This window comes from Schistocerca serialis, chromosome 1 (genome assembly GCF_023864345.2).
Source record: "Schistocerca serialis cubense isolate TAMUIC-IGC-003099 chromosome 1, iqSchSeri2.2, whole genome shotgun sequence".
NCBI classification, from domain to species: Eukaryota; Metazoa; Arthropoda; class Insecta; order Orthoptera; family Acrididae; genus Schistocerca; species Schistocerca serialis.
In genome coordinates, this window is record NC_064638.1 from 802,703,542 (window position 1) to 802,719,030 (window position 15,489).

Sequence of the window (15,489 nt, forward strand, 5' to 3'; positions counted from 1 at the left end):
CGCTTATACGAGTTTTACCCTGTATACAGATGTATCTATTTATACTGGTTCATATCATTTTATCTTGTACAAATTAGTTGTATGTAAGTCATACGCTAAATAAATAAATAGATTGTGCCTGTGCCTCATGTGGAGATCGTCAGTGAGTTGGGTGGAACTTAGAGATGTGGGAGTTATATTGAGTGGCGGATCGTTTGGTGGAACAGCCGCCGCCTTCCGAAAACAGTGGCCCTGGGCGGGGGCAGGCAGGGCGCGATTGCCGGGGCGAGCAGAGGCGATCCATCAGCGGCGCGGTGACAGCCGGCCCGGCGCTCTGGGGGCTGCAGATGTAAGGGGGCGGCCGGCCGGAGCGAGGCGCCTGTTCCTCAGCGCGGCACTGTAGCCGCAGGACACGGGATAAAAAAATACCAACCCACATGAGGACGTATGCTAATCGACCAGAGTCTGGAGTTGCAGTCAGTGGCATGCGTCCGCTACAACGAACAGTTTACCACTTGATGTGTGGTTGCAACCCTCATCTTATGTTTGTAAGACGTGCTAAAATATTTGTTTGTGTCAGACTGACTGTAAACGAGAGTCTGCTGTTTGGAATCGTGCAGTTCTATCACACTTCGTATATAGTGTCTCTATGTAAGATCCTACCTGGAATCTTCTAAAAGGTGTCTCAAACCTTCTGGGTCAAACTGAAGCAGCTGATAGTGGGTCTACACCCACTTATACTGAAATATGAAACAAATGGTTGGGAAAGCATATTTATTGTGTTATGGACGCACGCACCATACACCGCACAGCAACGACTTGACTCATAGTAGTTGTTCAACACGAGCGACTGCCAGCCTCAATGCGTGTATTACAATTTGCATGTGGTTCGACCGCACTCTAGCAAAGATCCTGGGTTTCTTTTGTGTACTGCAACAGGCAGCTGGTGATAAACTGTCTACACTCCTGACTGCCAAACACGAATACTGTACGCAACTTATCTCACAGCATGTATCTCATGTGACGACAGCATTCATCCCACCAGGGAATTAAACTGTCTTGCACACACACCACTATCCCTGGTGTTAGTTGGTCATTCTACCAGACAGCTTATTATGTGTCCATGGTGAGGTGTGTTACTGTGTACAGTGTCTGACATGTATCCAACTATGGAACATTACTCATCAGGAGAGTTGCCAAACATGCATTTAATGTATGGTGAAGCACAATGTAGTGCCAGTAAAGCAGCATGAATATGCAGACAACGCTTTCCCAACAGGTATCATCCTAAATGGGAGAAGTTCATCTGTGTGGATACCAAATTATGAGAGATGGGGTCCTCTGCACCACAGAGAGCCGACGAAGGTTCCCGCCAAAGACATGTCCAAACACTAGGAATAGATAGTGTTGGATCCTGTGGCCGACCAAGCACTTGTCAACTTACCTGTAAAACGTACACTTTGAAGCATGCAGTGTGAGGAGTAATAGTGGAAAACGTATTGCACCCCTACCATAAAGAACTAGAGTAAGAACCGAGCCACATATTCACTTCTGTCAATGGGTTATTCACCACAGTGCAGTAATGCCGAACCATGTACAGTTTTTTTTTTTTTATATTTTTGTTCACAGATGAGGCCTTATTCACCTGTGATGCTGTTTTCTACAGCCACAGGAGCCATGCCTGGAGAGAGGACAATCGCCATGTCACCCACATCAGTGACCATCGGCAACGATTCTTTGTCAACCTATGGGCAGGCGTTGTCTAAGGTCACGTAACAGGACTTTATACGTTGCCTCCCTTTTTGACTGGTCCACGTTACTTGATGTTCCTGCGAGATCTGCTGCCACAATTCCTGGAGCCTGTACCCATTGTCTGCGAAAAGATGTGATTTCAACATGACGGTGAACCAGACTACTTCGATGTTAATGTACGTAAGCACGTGAACAGTGTGTATACGCATCGTTGGATTGGAAGGGGTGGTTCTATTCTTGGCCAGTGCGATCGCACGATCTCACACCTCAGTACGTTTTCCTGTGGGGTTGTATTAAGATGTGGATGGAAACCTAGTTGCTAGGGTGCAAGCTGTCTTCTGGTACAACACACACTAGGGATCTGTGAGGGAGTGTGTCAGAATTTCGTGATCACTTCATTGAGACTGGCAGTCATCACTTTCAACAATTAGTTTGAGCTACGTTGTGTTATGCAGTGTACGCTTTGAAATCCACAATAAAATAAATATGCATTTATGACCATTAGTTCCCTACATGAATATAATCGGTTAAGGACTCACTATCACTAATTTCATTTTAACCCAAAAGGTATGAGATTTCTTGTATAGATATTCATCCCTTCGTCGCAGTAGATACCACAGAGCGCTGGCTCGTGGCGCTGATGACGCTGCAAGTTTTGGAAAGTTGTACCAAGAGGAATCTGTGAAGGAGTTAAATATTCTTTGATAAATAACCTCATAAAGTAACTTTTAATGTGCTACTCGCTATTTGCCCGATACTAGTCCAAGAATACACCAGACTTCGCTGTACACATATGTTTCACAAGACACAATAGTCTAATACTTTGGTCAAACACAAATTTCAAATCAATAATCACTAGGACACAACCGTGACCGGTTGTTCCGACATTATAGCGAATCAAGTGCGTTTTATTGCGGTGTATTTTAGTATTTCATTGTTGTTTAGTAACTTTGCTAAGAATTGCGACGACAGTGTTCGTAACACGTCCATTTGAGTTGGACACCCTCGCTTGACTGCCCTCTGCGCAACTGAGCTCTTGGAGCTCCCCGACGCCAAAAATCCTCTCAACGAATCCGGTGCCAGAATTCGTTTCGTTTCCTTATACGTCATGGGTCCTCTCAGCAAATGAGAGAGAAACACGCACTTCCACGTCATCTATTTGCTACGTGTCCAGTGCCACGTCACTGAAAATTACGTATATCAGCCGCTCGTGCTCTGCCCAAAGTTCGGTACTATTATTCAAGCTCATGAAATCTAATGGATTAAATGTGGGAAACTGTTTATGAAATCCCGAACATATGTATTAAATAGTTCACCTACAATCTGCATTGTCAGATACAGCGTTCACTTCAAAACCGCGTCACTTGGTGATTATAAAGATGCCTACAGGCATCGTATGGCTTTCTGTATCCTCAACGACAGAAGCGTGTTCATCAAGGAATGGAACGACTGCCAATATACCTCTCTTCCCGTCTTCATACTACACTAATCTTTGCTGGCCTTGATTCGTGAATTAAATGAGTCATAATACATGTGAGCATAATACATGTACAGCAATTAAAATTGTAGTCATACTACATACACAGGAGGTCAAAAGACAATGCCACCAAGTAAATAAATAAAACAGGTACAAGAAAGTTCATAATTTTTCCTCTGGTCTTGGGGTATGCAGCGTCGAATACGATTGGTCTGTTAACATGTTGTAAAATCATTAGGTTCTATTGTCAGGCTCTAGCACTTACCCAGCATTTCTATTCATGAAAGTTTCACAGGTTTATGACCCACGTGTTACCAAACGCATCGGATCCGTTTATCTTGAGGCTTTCTGTTTCCTCGTTAAAACTACTACCAACTTTGTGACTTTCTATCTCTAACTTCCTTGAACAAATGACCTCTTCTCCACAGCGAGAACATTGGAAAAATTACATAGCGCATGCTTCCCAGGCCGTATTCTCCACCTACCCCAACCTGTTATACTGTTTAAGCTCAATGGTCCGGGTGTTGATGGATCATATAGTTCCTCCAACACAAACTTTTCACATGTGCGCGATATGCGATATATTCCCGACATTGTGAGTCGTCTTTCTCGTCCTTTGGCAATTTCAAGGAATCATACTGAGGAATCAGTGTTTGAGAGTAGGAGGTTACTGAAGCACTGAAGCTTTACATATAAGAACGACTACAGCTTGTCGAATAGGAAGACGAACCATACACCTTATTTATGGTTGTGATGCCATTGTACAGATGAAAAACTGATGTGATAATGTCTTCAAAGGTTTTATCAACATGTAATCTCATCATAGAAACAAGGAAAAGCTGCAGTGTAGTCAGTCCACACAGTTATGTGTGAAGTGATATTTATAGAGGAAAAAACTATAAAAGAAGTTAGCAAATCAATTTCATTGTAGTGAAGGTCAGTGCGTTGTTGTGTAAGTTTTTGATTGACTTTATACAACTATAACAGCAACGCACAGGAATTAAGCAAAGAATGTGCCTTACGGCCGGCCGGGTTGGCCGAGCGGTTCTAGGCACTACAGTCTGGAACCGCGCGACCATGCCTCGGGCATGGATGCGTGTGACGTCCATAGGTTAGTTAGGTTTAAGGAGTTCTAAGTTCTAGGGGACTGATGACCTCAGCAGTTAAGTCCCAATGTGCTCAGAGCCATTTGAACCATTTTCTTGTCCCTTAGGCCTATATATCCATCCAGTTACGAGTGCAAAGACAATGTTTTGACTTATTAGAGCACGCGTAGAAGCACTTCTTGTGCTCCATTGAAACGTGGCATTCAAATTTTCTTGCTTTTATCATTAATTTTGATATAGGTTAGTAGTTTAGAAAATTAGAACTGTGGGGTTTCTCATAATATAATATTTATTAAAGATCTTGGACTACAGTGGCTCGTAGTAAAGTGCCCTACATCAGTTCGTTTCTTTAATGTGATGAAGGACTCACTGATTTCTGAATTCTTTTGCGTGCATGGTAAGACACAACGCTTCGCAGCTGAGATGGGTCAATAGAAAATGTTACAGAGAACAGCACTTTGCGTGGCAACCAGAGGGACAGGCATTGATATCGTGGAACTGGGACTGCGTATCGTCCCAGAGGGTTGTCGGGTTTACAACTTCGGGCAGTTGTGGGGCCCATCACGGGGTGGAGAGGTGTCATGAGCTGCGCGAACTGGCTGTTTTCTCATGTTTTTCAGACAGGCTTTGTTGGTAGGCATCAGCCCCTTTGGAAAACACAAGGTGAACGAAGTAATGGGCTAATCCGTTGAGCGGAAATTCATAATTTCAGTGGCTCTCTGATGTGGGAGTAACTCCACGGACTTTTTTTGCAATATGTTTGGAATCTGAAGGTGATATTCTGTTTTGGTGAAGACTCTATGTTGATGGGGAAACCTGGCTATTGGGTCACAGTGTTTTGTAAGTTTCCTGTTGTTAATGCTCAGACACTGCTCATCACGAAAAAGGAGTGCAGAGAGTAAAGGAAAGCCAAATTTTACCACTGATGCGCAGACTTCGGCCGGTTGTGGTCTGTAGAGTTTCATGGGTAGTGGCACTTCATTGAGGTTCGTTGGCAGACTTCTGTCGAAGTGCAGAGGAATGTATCTTAACAGACGACCAGAGAACGGTGTTGCAGACATCATGATGGGCTCTTGTTTTCTCCAGTGAGCCGTCTCCACAGCAGCATTCATGTATGATGAGCATTAAAAGTGGCACCGATGAACTAGTTCATTCTATTCATTATTTGAGGAATTTCATACAATCGCCCATCTCAGGTTGAACGTTTATGTATTAAACGTGTGATCGATTTAATCAGTTAATAAGCTTTGAGTCACAGTGTTTTTTGGCAGGAATCTGTGGCGTTAAATTTGAGTCTCAGATCGGGATTCGAGTTAAATGGGTGCAGTTTTCCAGGTAGTAGAGAAACACTGCTAGCCATAATAATGTATAATTAGAAAATTTATACAGATAGAATTTATCAATTGTTTCACTCTCTTCCTCATGACTACCATATGATGCGCCCGCCTTGCTGGCCTCGCGGTGTAACGCGCTGCTTCCCGCGTAGGAAGGCGTGCCGGTCCCCAGCATGAACCCGCCCGGCGGAAAAGTGTCGAGATCCGGTGTACCGGCCAGCCTGTTTATGGTTTTTAAGGCGGTTTTCCACCTGCCTCGGTGAATGCGGGCTGGTTCCCTTATTCCGCCTAAGTTAAACTATTTCGGCGATTGCTGCGCAAACAGTCTCCACGTACGCGTACACCACCATTACTCTTCGATGCAACATTTGGGGTTACACTCGTCTGGTATGAGACGTTCCCAGGGGTCCCGAGGATCCAGGGGGTTTACTGGGGCCCGCACCGCACAATAATCCTGGGTTTTGTGAGGGGCGGCGGTGGGGCGGGTGGACTGCTGTGGCCTGTTGTGAGGCTGTAAACCACTGACGACTACGGCGGGACGAAGCTTCTCTGTCGTTTCTAGGTCCCCGATTCAATACACAATACACACACCGTATGACTCTCAATGTTTTAATGAAATAAATGAGAATGTTTAAACAAAATATTGGTTTTATAAGTTATCCTCCAGCCATATTAATTGTTATTGAAAGTCTTCCACTTTTGATCTATATCTAGGGTCTAAAATCGGGTTACCCATCTAAAACTGTGCAGATGTAAACTGATAAGGTATATCTTAGAGAAGTAGCAGGCTCACAATTAGTTTCCTGGGTTGGGAGATAGAAACACGAAGTGGGGATTTTGCACCATATGTAAATAGAATGGGGAGAAACTCTCTTATTTTGTACAAATATGACTGCTTGAACTTCATAGCGTTTTTCAATGTAGATGTGAAAGATATAGTGACAGAAGCTTTCGTCGGCAATGGGTGAACTATAAGTTTTTATTTTTTTTTATTATCTATGTAGCTTTACACAGACAAGAAAGTAGCTTAGTCGTGTGTAGTATTACACTGCCTTAGAAAAAAGCTGAAACACGTAAAAGACATGATCAGATGTCAATACAATTTCGTACATATACGCACTATTGAACTGTATGTAAATGTTTAGACCTGAAGTTCTCTGGTACAGCAGAGCAGTCACGAGAGTGCATTAGGATTGTCACTGGGCCTAGTAGAGTATATAACGGGTGTGAACAGCGTCATATGTTCAGTGAGGATTGTGAAGGACAGGGAAATCAGGCGCACTCGTCTGACACAGCGTTATGTTCACCTGACAGAATTTGAAGGCGACCTCATTGTAGTTCTCCATTTGACCATCTGATGTAATGTGCGGAATTTGGTTGTGACAGCGGCCCGATGTTGGACTGCATGGATACCTGAATGACAGCATACTTTATCGTCAAGGTTTCGATCGGCCACGTCTCATCACCACAGTGGAGGATGGCCATTATCGCTGTGTTGTGCACGAAGCAGATTATAGCCCATTCACATCTGCGCCTGCCAGCCAAGAACAAGTAATGGCGTCCCTTCAAAGTCGCGTGTCATCCTGCACCATTGGTTGGAGACTAGCAGCAGTCGGGTTTGAGAATTAATGTCCCGTGCGTAGGTAGCAGTTAACATTACACCACAAATATCTGCGTCTGGAGTGCTGCCATAAAAGGGCAACATGGCTGCTGATTAACGGCATCGCACTGTGTTCTGTGATGAATCGCGATTCGGCACTCCCAAGGACGGCCATCGTCGGCAGGTGTGATGGCGATCTGGGCAGAAGTCCTATTCTTTCAATGTTACTGAGAGATGCACAGTGCCGGCAGCGGTGGCCGAGCGGTTCTAGGTGCTTCAGTCCAGAACCGCGCGACTGCTACGTCGCAGGTTCGAATCCTGCCTCTGGCATGGATGTGTGTGATGTCCTTAGGTTAGTTAGGTTTAAGTAGTTCTACGTTCTAGGGGACTGATGACCTCAGAAGGTAAGTTCCATAGTGCTCAGAGCCATTTGAACCATTTTTAGATGCACAGTGTTATTCCTGTCTTCACGGTGTGGGAAACCATAGGGTTTGACTTGAAGTCAGAGTTGGTAGTGATTGACGGAACTCTGGCGATACAACGATGGATCACAGACTTCTTGCGTTCTCACGTGTCACCTCTCATGCAACAATATTGTGGTACCATTTCCATTAACCATCTGCGTGATATTCTACCCAGCAGGATCCCCAGATATGTCATCAGTAGCATCTGTGTGGGAGCAGCTCGGACGTAAGCTTCTTTCCAATGTCAGTATCCAGGATACGAAGAATCATTTACAACAGACGTGGTCACCTTGCCTCAGGAGAGGATACGACGGCCTTACGACACCCTTCTCCACCGAAGCAAACCATGCTTGAGGCCACAGTAGATGCAACATTATACTGATTCGTGGAGTCATATTGCCAAATCTTTGTAAATTTGATTTGATTTTGTAATCATTGAAATAATTTGATATACCTTCTCAATCTGTGAAGTTTCATTTCGTTTCCTCCTCCTCTGCTTATGGGTGCTTCATTCAGGCAATTTACATGTTATTGGTGGTCTAGAAATAGAAACACAATAGAGAGTTGCATGAATCCTTTATAAATCCGGAAGAACCATGGGTGTCTGTTCGCTTGTGTCGACAACGTCTAGATTTGCGCTGCGAGTCACGGCGCCGCGCCTCCGTAAACGGCCCGTAAGTCTGTGCGCTGTTGGAACACGTGGCGGCGGCCTAGTCTGCTACACACGTCCAGAAATAGCGTAGCTGCCGCTGTAATATCGGAGCCGGCATATTAACAGCGCGTAAGCGCCGCCGCTGCGCCAATATGGACCACGGGGCTGGGCCGCGCGGTGCGGCGCGAGATATTGCAGCCGGGGAGTGGCGGGGCGGCCAGGGGCAGGAATGGGGGGTCCTCCTTGCCGGCAGGTCGCTGGGTAAGGAGCTCGGGGAGGGGCCGGCGAACGTGGGCTCCCGCAGGACGATATCGCAAAGGGGCAAGAAACCCGCTGATCCTTAAGCATCCTGCGCTTCTTGCTTTGGAAGAGACAGTTCAGAGAGGTAGCTATTGTGATTGCTTCAGGATGAAATGGCCGCTGAGTGAATGTGAAAATCATTCCCACACATTCCCTCAGGTCTCCACCTGTCCATTGTGAATGATATCCCACAAACAACATGACTTTTCAGTGCATAATGACATACAAATTTATTGATGAAATATATATATACAACTGTTGTATGTATAAAGCGGAGTTTATGTGTGTTTATGTCCAGGATCTCTTCCCAAACTCCTCGACTGCTTTCAGTCAAATTTGCCACAGAAACAGCAAGCTGCACAGTTATCAGTAATATGGAGTTATAGCCACCTAGTACCAATAACTGCACAGATAGGGCAAAAACGTGTTTTTCTAGTCATCAGATTATAGGCTATCCTATATGAGAGGCATGTTGTATAGGAAGAGCATCAGTTTCCTGATCACCCTGCTTTGTAGATCAGTGTACAAGTCAGGAGCAAGAAAGTGTTTTACAAGAGCTAGGCTGCCTTGCACAACAGGCATGCTATGTTGGAATAGTATCAACTTGCTTTATTGATATGTTTTGCATGGCAGCCTATAAATCGGTAGCAAGAAACGGTTTTCCAGTCCCCAGTATTTAGGCTGTCCTGCATGATAGGTGTGTTGTGTTGGACTAGTGTCAGTCTGAATGGTGGAGCGATAGGAAGAGAGGCAGGCAGGAGGGGATGCAATGAGAGAATGGGGAAGGAGGGTAGAGATAATGACAGGGGAAGGAGGAGCAGGGCAGACAGTGTTTAAAGAGGAGACAAGGACTGTGGACGACGAGAAGGTGAACACTGTAAAGAGGGGGAGAGGAAGTGGACCGAGAGAACGGCTAAAAGAGATAGATGGGGAGAGGGGTGTGGAAGGGATGAACTGAGAGAGGGGTCTGAGGACATGTAAATAGACAGGGAAGGGAGGGTACAGAGAGAAGGGTGAGGAGGAGATGTACACAGAGATCGGTAGGTGGAGATGATCAGAGAGAAGGGGAGGATGAGATGGATAGAGAGAGGAAGGGGGGAAGAGATGAAGAGACAAGTAGAGTGAGGATGAGGAGATGGACAGTGGCAGGAGGATGAGTTGGACAGATTAACAGAGGAACAGCTAAAAACAGAGAGAGGACAGGTGGTGTGTGCAATATTGTGTCGAACACATATTCAGGCGAAGCTGTGAGGAAAAAGCTAGTCAGTGAGCTTATATACGGAACTCAGACACCAAGGAGAGAAATGTTTCGAGGTAAAATATGGGAAGAATAGAAGGAAAGATAAATTCAAATACCTAGAAGAATGGATCGAAACCAATGAAGTGGATATAGAGACAGTCAGGGGAAGAACCAGAACATTAGACTTTGCTTACAAACTAACACAGAACAGGAATTAAAAAAAGCGAGTAATATCGTATAACGCTAAAATCAACCACTATAATTCAGTTGAAAAAACCAGGAGGATACCATTCTTCGGTGTGTATTATTCTAAATAAAAAGCGAAAGCTGGAAGAAGTTGAAAAGGCGGAAAGGGAGATTCTCAGGAAAATTCTGGGATTTCAGAAGACAACTGATGGAAGACCAGGAGAAATGAGGAGCTCAACAGGTGCACCAACAATTAACAGACACAATGCGGAAACAATGACTGAAATTTTATCGATTACTAGCAAAAATAAACAAACATCGACTGACAGCAACATTTTTAATTATATAACACCATTAAAGATCGCTTCTAACTGAATGGAAGAGGTCCAAAGAGGTTCACAAGAAACTGGCTTGTCACTAGACATGATTCGAAACAGAGAAGAATTCAGAAACAAAGTCAACAGTATAAAATCAATTGAAGAGAAATGTCCACACACCACATTTCCCAGGAGGAGAGATAGAAAAGAAGTAAGTTAATGAAAAGGCTTTGGGAAGACACGAAAAGAAAAGCCAGAAAGCCTTAAGTCCTTCGCGGTCCACAGTTGGCCAAATTCGGAAGAAAAAGAGAATTGTCCCGTATTCTAGCTATGGTTATGTTCGAAATATATTACCCATATGCTCTCCACGACTTTTCAGGCACATTCTCATTCCTTCGCTGAAACTTTCCATAACTCTTTCGTCTTACTTGCATCAGTAGTTCTGAAGTTACATGCTGAGTGTCGACTTTGAGCTCAGGACTTCATCGCGGTTAGTTGGCGTACGCACGAGTTTTCAAATGCCCCCACAGAAAGAAATCACATGGTGTCAAAACACAAGCTTTGGGTGGTCAATTGAGTTCACCGTTATGAGAAATCACACGGCCAGGGAAATTCTCTCGTAACAAGTTCACTGCTGCAACCCATGTGTGACAGGATGCGTCATTTACCGAAACTGAAACTCTTCAGTATTCATACAATCCGGTTCATAGCAGAAACACTCTCATTACATACGGTGGCGGTGTTCGTCGTCCTCTGTTAAATTGTTTCTGGCGTTATTTTGGAAAGAGTACGGCCCAATTACGTCTCCAGACCATATGCCAAACTATACAATTGCTCGTTGTAGCTATAATGTCTCTTCAGTAATTCCTCGAAGGTTTTCTATGTCCCAAAACCTGCAGTCCTGTTCACAAAGCCATTCAACAGAAAGTGTGCACTATCAGTGAATATTATTTTCCTGATGAAATTATTGTCTGCTCTTTGTTTCGATCTTTGTTTGAGAAAATACTTGGAGTTTTTCGAGATCTTTTGACTTAAACTTTTGTGTCAGTTGGATTTTATAGGCGAGAAGGTGCAGATCATCTTCCAGAATTCATTGCTTGCTGGTTCTGGAAATATCAAATTATTGTGAACGTCGACGGATACAGTCCATCACCAACGTTATCACACATGATGGCGATCTTTTCCGCAGAGTGACTAACACAAGGACACTCAGAGAGTTTAATGCCCACAAATGAACCAGTTTTCTCAAATTCAGCTATCAGACTCGTCACTGTTGACTTATTTGGTGCATTATGGTAGTCGAACATTCCACTGAGGTTGCGAATAGCCTCTGCATGATATGCACCACATTTTTATAAGTTTTCACTATGACAACAAACTGATCCGTCGTGAAGCGCTGCATTACTAAGCACAAAGAAAACAAATAAAAGCGTGCAACGTTAAGTTCTGCCACCTTGTTAGAACAAAGAATTTCAAAAGTTGCATCCAAGGAATGATATGGTGTGATGAAACATAATAATGCTATTTTTTACTTATGATATGCCGACATTTGTTGTTGTTGTGGTCTTCAGTCCTGAGACTGGTTTGATGCAGCTCTCCATGCTACTTTATCCTGTGCAAGCTTCTTCATCTCCCAGTACTTACTGCAACCTACGCTTCTGAATCTGCTTAGTGTATTCATCTCTTGGTCTCCCTCTATGATTTTTACCCTCCACACTGCCCTCCAATGCTAAAGTTGTGATCCCTTGATGCCTCAGAACATGTCCTACCAACCGGTCCCTTCTTCTTGTCAAGTTGTGCCACAAACTCCTCTTCTCCCAATTCTATTCAATACCTCCTCATTAGTTATGTGATCTACCCATCTAATCTTCAGCATTCTTCTGTAGCACCACATTTCGAAAGCTTCTATTCTCTTCTTGTCCAAACTATTTATCGTCCATGTTTCACTTCCATACATGGCTACACTCCATACAAATACTTTCAGAAACGACTTCCTGACACATAAAGCTGTACTCGATGTTAACAAATTTGTCTTCTTCAGAAACGCTTTTCTTGCCATTGCCAGCCTACATTTTATATCCTCTCTACTTCGACCATCATCACTTATTTTGCTCCCCAAATACCAAAACTCCTTTACTACTTTAAGTGCCTCATTTCCTAATCTAATTCCCTCAGCATCACCCGACTTAATTCTACTACATTCCATTATCCTCGTTTTGCTTTTGTTGATGTTCATCTTACACCCTCCTTTCAAGACACTGTCCATTCCATTCAACTGCTCTTCCAAGTCCTTTGCTGTCTCTGACAGAATTACAATGTCATCGGCGAACATCAAAGTTTTTATTTCTTCTCCATGGATTTTAATACCTACTCCGAATTTTTCTTTTGTTTCCTTTACTGCTTGCTCAATATACAGGTTGAATAACATCGGGGAGAGGCTACAACCCTGTCTCACTCCCTTCCCAACCGGTGCTTCCCTTTCATGTCCCTCGACTCTTATAACTGCCATCTGGTTTCTGTACAAATTGTAAATAGCCTTTCGCTCCCTGTATTTTACCCCTGCCACCTTCAGAATTTGAAAGAGAGTATTCCAGTCAACATTGCCAAAAGCTATCTGTAAGTCTACGAATGCTAGAAACGTAGGTTTGCCTTTCCTTAATCTTTCTTCTAAGATAAGTCGTAAGGTCAGTATTGCCTCACGTGTTCCAATATTTCTACGGAATCCAAACTGATCTTCCCCAAGGTTGGCTTCTACTAGTTTTTCCAGTCGTCTGTAAAGAATTCGCGTTAGTATTTTGCAGCTGTGGCTTAGTAAACTGATTATTCGGTAATTTTCACATCTGTCAACACCTGTTTTCTTTGGAATTGGAATTATTATATTCTTGTTGAAGTCTGAGGGTATTTCGCCTGTCTCATACATCTTGCTCACCAGATGGTAGAGTTTTGTCAGGACTAGCTCTCCCGAGGCCGTCAGTAGTTCTAATGGAATGTTGTCTACTCCCAGGGCCTTGTTTCGACTCAGGTCTTTCAGTGCTCTGTCAAACTCTTCACGCAGTATCATATTTCCCATTTCATCTACATATACATTCTCTTCCATTTCCAGAATATTGTCCTCAATCACATCGCCCCTGTATAGACCCTCTATATACTCCTTCCACCTTTTTGCTTTCCCTTCTTTGCTTAGAACTGGGTTTCCATCCGAACTCTTGATATTCATACAAGTGGTTCTCTTTTCTCCAAAGGTCTCTTTAATTTTCCTGTAGGCGGTATCTATCTTACCCCTAGTGAGATAAGTCTCTACATCCTTACATTTGTCCTCTAGCCATCCCTGCTTAGCCATTTTGCACTTCCTGTCGATCTCATTTTTGAGACGTTTGTATTCCTTTTTGCCTGCTTCATTTACTGCATTTTTATGTTTTCTCCTCTCATCAATGAAATTCAATATTTCTTCTGTTACCCAAGGATTTCTACTAGCCCTCGTCTTTTTACCTACTTGATCCTCTGCTGCCTTCACTACTTCATCCCTCAGAGCTACCCATTCTTCTTCTACTGTATTTCTCTCCCCCATTTGTGACAATTGTTCCCTTATGCTCTCCCTGAAACTCTGTACAACCTCCGGTTTAATCAGTTTGTCCAGATCCCATCTCCTTAAATTCCCACCTTTTTGCAGTTTCTTCAGTTTTAATCTACAGCTCATAATCAATAGATTGTGGTCAGAGTCTACATCTGCCCCTGGAAATGTCGTACAATTTAAAACCTGGTTCCTAAATCTCTGTCTTACCATTATGTAATCTATCTGAAATATGTCAGTATCACCAGGCTTCTTCCATGTATACAATCTTCTTTTATGATTCTTGAACCAAGTGTTAGCTATGGTTAAGTTGTGCTCAGTGCAAAATTCTAGCAGGTGGCTTCCTCTTTCATTTCTTAGCCCCAATCCATATTCACCTACGATATTTCCTTCTCTCCCTTTTCCTACTACCGAATTCCAGTCACCCATGACTATTAAATTTTCGTCTCCCTTCACTATCTGAATAATTTCCTTTATTTCGTCATACATTTCTTCAATTTCTTCGTCATCTGCAGAGCTAGTTGGCATATAAACTTGAACTACTGTAGTAGGCGTGGGCTTCGTGTCTATCTTGGCCACAATTATGCGTTCACTATGCTGTTTGTAGTTGCTTACCCGTACTCCTATTTTTTATTCATTATTAAACCTGCTCCTGCATTACCCCTAATTGATTTTGTATTTATAACCCTGTATTCACCTGACCAAAAGTCTTGTTCCTCCTGCCACCGAACTTCACTAATTCCCACTATATCTACCCTTAACCTATCCATTCCCCTTTTTAAATTTTCTAACCTACCTGCCCGATTAAGGTACCTGACATTCCACGTTCCGATCCGCAGAACGCCAGTTTTCTTTCTCCTGATAACGACGTCCTCTTGAGTAGTTCCCGCCCGGAGATCCGAATGGGGGACTATTTTATCTCCGGAATATTTTACCCAAGAGGACGCCATCATCATTTAACCATACAGTAAAGCTGCTTGCCCTCGGGAAAAATTACGGCTGTAGTTTCCCCTTGCTTTCAGCCGTTCGCAGTACCAGCACAGCAAGGCTGTTTTGGTTAGTGTTACAAGGCCAGATCAGTCAATCATCCAGACTGTTGCCCCTGCAACTACTGAAAAGGCTGCTGCCCCTCTTCAGGAACCACACGTTTGTCTGGTCTCTCAACAGATACCCCTCCGTTGTGGTTGCACCTACGGTACGGCCATCTGTATCGCTGAGGCATGCAAGCCTCCCCACCAACGGCAAGGTCCACGGTTCATGTGGGGGAAGACAGAAACCATAGAAAACTTTAAACAAGAAGTACGTAACAAAGTGAGCCTAATCCCCAACCGTCGACATCGATGTTATGAGAGATGCAGTACTAGCTGAGCAAAGCTGTGTAAAGAAATCGACCGTTTCAGAAAAGAACCATCAACGCATCTCCTAAATTGTTTTTAGGGATTCTCGTAATTGCATCCTAATAACCAGTTTTAGCTGCAACTGGTGGGTCTGCTGTTAGCCTTGACTGTCAT